The sequence below is a fragment of the Rhinichthys klamathensis genome, unplaced genomic scaffold (assembly GCF_029890125.1).
Source record: "Rhinichthys klamathensis goyatoka isolate OS25496 unplaced genomic scaffold, OSU_Roscu_1.1 h1tg000816l_1, whole genome shotgun sequence".
Taxonomy (NCBI): domain Eukaryota; kingdom Metazoa; phylum Chordata; class Actinopteri; order Cypriniformes; family Leuciscidae; genus Rhinichthys; species Rhinichthys klamathensis.
The window spans coordinates 1-5,560 of record NW_026607203.1 but is presented as its reverse complement, the minus strand read 5'-3'; the positions used below and the strand labels follow the sequence as shown (position 1 = coordinate 5,560).

At 39.0% G+C, this 5,560-nt stretch overlaps 1 long non-coding RNA gene across 1 annotated transcript; it reads right to left on the bottom strand.

Annotated features, from left to right (window-relative positions):
* Window positions 1-2,161: 2,161 nt before the first annotated feature.
* On the bottom strand, window positions 2,162-4,968 carry LOC130078119 (uncharacterized). Its single transcript, XR_008805888.1, has 3 exons — window positions 4,856-4,968; window positions 3,835-3,973; window positions 2,162-2,213 (listed from the first exon to the last, which is right to left on the bottom strand). It is a non-coding gene; the product is annotated as an uncharacterized LOC130078119 (long non-coding RNA).
* Between the last annotated feature and the right edge of the window lie 592 nt (window positions 4,969-5,560).

Genomic DNA, 5,560 nt, shown 5'->3' with positions numbered 1-5,560 from the left:
AATATCACACTCGCAAATGTTGATTTACAGAATACTGAATATACTAAATATTGCCACATTTAATTTACACAGAGAGAAAAACCTGAGCTTAGAAAGCAAATCTAGTTTAGACTCATCCCTCAGTTTGTAATAATGAACAAGAAGTGTATTTACAGTAATCCACTTACAATGTAAGCCAAGCAGGGAAACAGGGGCAATACACTTTTAAAATATGCAACTTTCACACTATTGTGCCACTCAGACATCAGGTTGAACCATTTTAATGAGTGTTGTGTCTCTTCCAGGAAGTTATTATGGGGATATTTCATGCCTTAAGAAAGTGTCAAATGTCATCCTCAATTAGGGCTCAAAAAGGTTGTGGCAAACCAGAGTGCACTTAAAAGTGTGTGTGCTTCTCCCAGCTGGTGGTCAAGGATTCCTTTCACAAATAGTTGAAGGGAAAGGCAACTCACCAAAACAAGCTACAGTATGTCTCCTTTTCCTCTCTTTCTTCAACCACCACCCCGAACACACACATATCTATTTTACTCTTCATTAGGGGGTGAAGAGTAAACTGCATTTCTAATCAAGGAGAAATGAGAAGAGGCGCTGAGGTGAGACAGCAGATATTACTATCGCTGGTTTCCCAGCACTCCCCTCTCGCTCACACCACGGGGCTGTTTTACATTCACATCACATCACCTAGCAGAAGAAGCACTAGTCATGTTATGAGTAAGGCAAACCTCTCTTTCTCTCTCTCACACACAGACAGAATATGAAGGAAATTGACAAAGGGCATGAGTGTGTACACACTTAGGTTAAGCAGAGGCCCTGTTCACACCTGGTATAAAGGGAGACACATTCCCGTCAACCCATTTTATTTTAATCCATCTCTTTTGTCCACATTCAACCACTTCTGTCCTGATTTCTACGAGAGGAGGGTCTATTGGCGGGTAAATGTATGGACTTATTCAGGTCTTTCAATCTAATCTAATCGAACGTAATTTCGTTTCTGCTCTGACAGCCGCAAAACCACGCCGAACGCAGTGAGTGTGTGTTAGAAATCAGGAATGGTGAGAGAACATTGAGCTTGGTATGTTTTTCCGTCTTCAAACCAAACTTGGGTCTCCGGTCAAAGTTTAAATCCCGTCTGGCTAGCACGCTTCCCATAATCTTTATGTATTAGGTCAGTAGGCGAAGAGTAGGCCTAAATTGAACCTGTTCATCATATAAAGCGATTGAGTTTCCTCAGAAAATTTGGACTAAACCACTCAATTCATATGGATCATATCTCTTTATGAAAGTCAAAGTGTCAGTTGTGTCATAGCTGGAGGGACAGAAATCTCTCAGATTTCATCAAAAAGATCTTCATTTGTGTTCCGAAGATGAACGAAAGTCTTGGAACGGGATGGGGGTGAGTAATTCACGACAGAATTTTCATTTCTGCGTAAACTATCCCTTTAAATGCGGTTGTCACCCCTGAAACTTTACAGTGTATACGTGGCCTATGTGGCCTCATAGGAAATTTGAAGGTATTATGGTGTCATGGGAAATTTTAAAGGTTCTATGGCATTAAAGCAACTTTTGAAAGTTCTTCTACAACACCAAGCTATAAATCTCTTTGCAAGACCTTTATTTTTATGCGTCTGGTAAAGTTTAACTCTGTGAGTGCAGCAAACTAAAACTCGCATTTTCTCTTTCAAATGCACCAAATAAATGACCATGATGTTTTCAAATAGCTCATTTTTCAGATGCAAGAACACTCAGTTGCTTTTCATCATCAAAAACTCTGAGCTTGAGGGAGGCGAGCAGGGCTCTCGAGCTTTTGTTTATGCTGCAGTATACTTTGATCACGCGGGTTTGTTTGGCTTGATTGCGCTGGTGAGGGCAGATCCCACAGAGATGTATCTGCTCCATAGCGCTAAAGGAGAAAAGACACAGAGCTGGACTGACTGGATAACAGAAACGCATTAATTTTCTGGGTTCTGCTGGCTGTGGGGGTTTTATGGATCTGAGCTGAAGAGAAAAGGTAATTTCAGTACAGATGTGAGCCACACACACCATGTGGTGCAGTGTAAACATGTTCCTACTTTGTTTCTTACCATTGTTATGCAGCTTTCTATCTTTCTTTCCCACTCTTCCATCATTTCTATCTATCATCCATTCATTGCTGCCTTTCTCTCATCCTTTTTCTCTTGTGCCTCTTTGCCCTGGCAGCAATTCCAATGATGCAACTAAGAAAACAGATTGGCACAGCATAAAATTAGATAATGATCCGAAAACTCTGAAAGGGAGAAACAGAGAGAGAGATGTGGACATTTTAGAAAGACAAAATCCGAGACTTTTGAAGTTAGATTAGCAAGAATCTCTCATAGATGCACTAGATGCATTGGTTTTCCCGATAACCCAGCTACGTTTGGTTCACTCTAAAAAACTTGGGGGGTTTTCAACCCAAGGACTGGGTAAATATAGGACAGCACACATGTTGGGTTAATTATCTGGGTTGTTTATTTAACCCAGCATAGTGGGTTGATTTAACCCAGCATAGTTGATTCATTTTTACTATTATACTAGTTTCTTCTTTTTTTCTTTTTACTTCATACATGAATTAATGTCTAAGGATTAACTTAAACCCTCTAAACTTTTTTAAAATACTCGATACAACCACTGGCTTGCATGATAATTCCTTTATTTTCAATCATATTTTACAGTATAGTATATTTGATATAATTTTGAATACATATTGCCAACATTTAAGTTCGTTTAACATACAGGTGAAACTCGAAAAATTAGAATATCGTGCAAAAGTTTATTTATTTCAGTAATTCAACTTAAAAGGTTACTAATACATTATATAGACTCATTACATGCAAAGTGAGACATTTCAAGCCTTTATTTGTTTTGATGATTATGGCTTACAGCTATGAAAACCTTTTCACAATATTCTAATTTTGAATTTGGGGTTTTCATAAACTGTAAGCCATAATCATCAAAACAAATAAAGGCTTGAAATGTCTCACTTTGCATGTAATGAGTATATATTAGTTTAACCTTTTAAGTTGAATTACTGAAATAAATGAACTTTTGCACGATATTCTAATTTTTCGAGTTTCTTCAGACCGCCACCCTGCGTTTCACTCGTAGTCGAAATATGCAGCGACAGGCTCACCTGTCCATAAACAATCAGTGGACAGTTCTGAGAACATATTTTAACATCATACGTATTTATATTCTGTATCTTTTTGAATAAAATCATGAAATTTTATGCAAGGCATTAGGCGTTTCCATCACGCGAAAAGATCGACGCCACACTCGTTTTGGTGACTCACATCGCACCCCTGTTTGTTGCTTTGCATATAATTAAACGATATACACCGACCTCAATAACGAATTTATAGAGAAAAATGTACACAAACCTGTATTTTACCGAAGACATGCAGCATTTTGATGGAGCTGCACTGCTCTCTCCTGAAGAGTTCGCAAAAAGCCTGCGATAAATTACTCCCTGGGTTGTTATGTCTGATCCAAGATCTGGGTAACACAAGAAAACTACCCAAACACTGGGTTGTTGCGTCTGACCCAGGAGCTGGGTAACACAAAAACTACCCAAATACTGAAAAATGACCCAAAAGGCTCAACCCATGATTTGGGTAAAAAAAATAACAAGATTTTTTAGAGTGTTCCCAGAAGACTCTGGGAACATTAGTTTTACACTAAATTAACCTAAACCATGCCCTCATAGAAACCTAATGATATTTGGAGCAAAACATGATTTGACCATTTACTTGTTCGCAGATGTTTTAAAAAATTCACGAACCTGTCCACACACAAGCCACGACACACGAACGTTCCCACCTCCTTCACAGCTTGCAGCTGAAGGCCTTGAGGCTGATCAACTGTTCTGACCCAACAATGACAGCCTCCTCCCTCCCTCTTTTACCAGATCGCTTCTCGCCTTGTCTCTCCATATCAAATCTCTCTGTGTGGCCACAGGCTGAAAGAGGTTCAGATGGTTTAAATGCTTCATTATCTTTTATTTTAACGGAGATTAGAGCGAGCCTGCGGTGGAAAGCGCTGCCTGTCGGGTCCGTTCTGCACAGCTTCATTAAACGTCAACTACTCTCCTCCATAAATATACAACATGCCTGCAGAGGACCAACCAGCAGAGATCGGCCCCTCCTGGGTCGTGATGCCCCAATAAAGTTGTAATGGAGGATGATTGACAGTTTGATCTCTGCATTGAAAAATTTCCCATGGAACTTTAAGACAAGTTAAATGTGGATTTAACAGCATATACACCAAAATTTTTAAATAACGCAATCATTTGCACTATCGTTTAAAAGTTTGGAATAAATAATTGATCACAAAAATACATTATTATTATAAATTAATATGTTTGAATATATTGTAAAATGTCTTATATTCCTGTGATGCAAAGCTCAATTTCCAGCATCATTACTCCAGTCTTCAGTGTCCCATGATCCTTCAGAAATCATTCTAATATGCTGACTTGGTGCTCAATTATTACGCCAAACTTTGAATGGTAGTGTATCACCGTTTCCATAAAAAAATATGGGGCAGCCACTTTTATTAGAAGTGATAATAATAAGAAATATTTCTTGAGCAGCAAATCAGCATATAATGATTTCTGAAGTATCATGTGACACTGAAGACTGGAGTAATGATGCTGGAAATTGAGCTTTGCATCACAGGAATAAAACACAAAACAGATATTTTAAATTGTCAAACTATTTCACGACCAGTAGTGAACTTTGTTGTTCCTTCTCTCTGAAATGAATCATTTTTTTTTGGGTGAACTACCACTTTAAGTATGAGGTTTTATATGCATGTGTGTAAGCAAACTTGTAGAGCTCACCTGCAAATCTCAGATCTTTTGCTCATTTCCTCTGAAAGGAGCTCTTAGGCTTGAGCCCTGGAAAATCCAAAGAAAGGTGGCAAATCCTTTGGGAGAAACGGGAAATGGAGGAGATGAACTGGAGAGATATAATGAGGGAGACAGGAGAGTGTGAGGAAAGGTTTTTTTTTTAATCAATCAAACATCATCACTACATACAGCACTTAAAATCACCCTAAACAACAAGTGGTGTCTGATTGGGCCGTGTTAATGCTCGAGCTCTTGTGGGATTTCACCATAGCACTTCCCCACCTGTTTTCCAGAAATAATGAGTCTTCAAATCAGTGGGAAACCAACTGTGAGATGTTGTACACCTGTGGAACAAATGCACGTCCTATTGCTTTCACTGTATGGCACACAAATAGTATCTCTGTTGAATTTACAAAACAAACCAATCATTTAACAAACATACAATCCATTGTCAGTTGCAATCCCTGATAGCAATACAACAACAAGGTGTCTATTTGATGCGTCTCGTTTCATATGGAAGTCAATTTCAGAGCATTTGCCCTTCCTTCCTTCCTTCCTTCCTTCCTTCCTTCCTTCCTTCCTTCCTTCCTTCCTTCCTTCCTTCCTTCCTTCCTTCCTTCCTTCCTTCCTTCCTTCCTTCCTTCCTCACTCTTCCTTCCTTCCTTCCTTCCTTCCTTCCTTCCTTCCTTCCTTCCT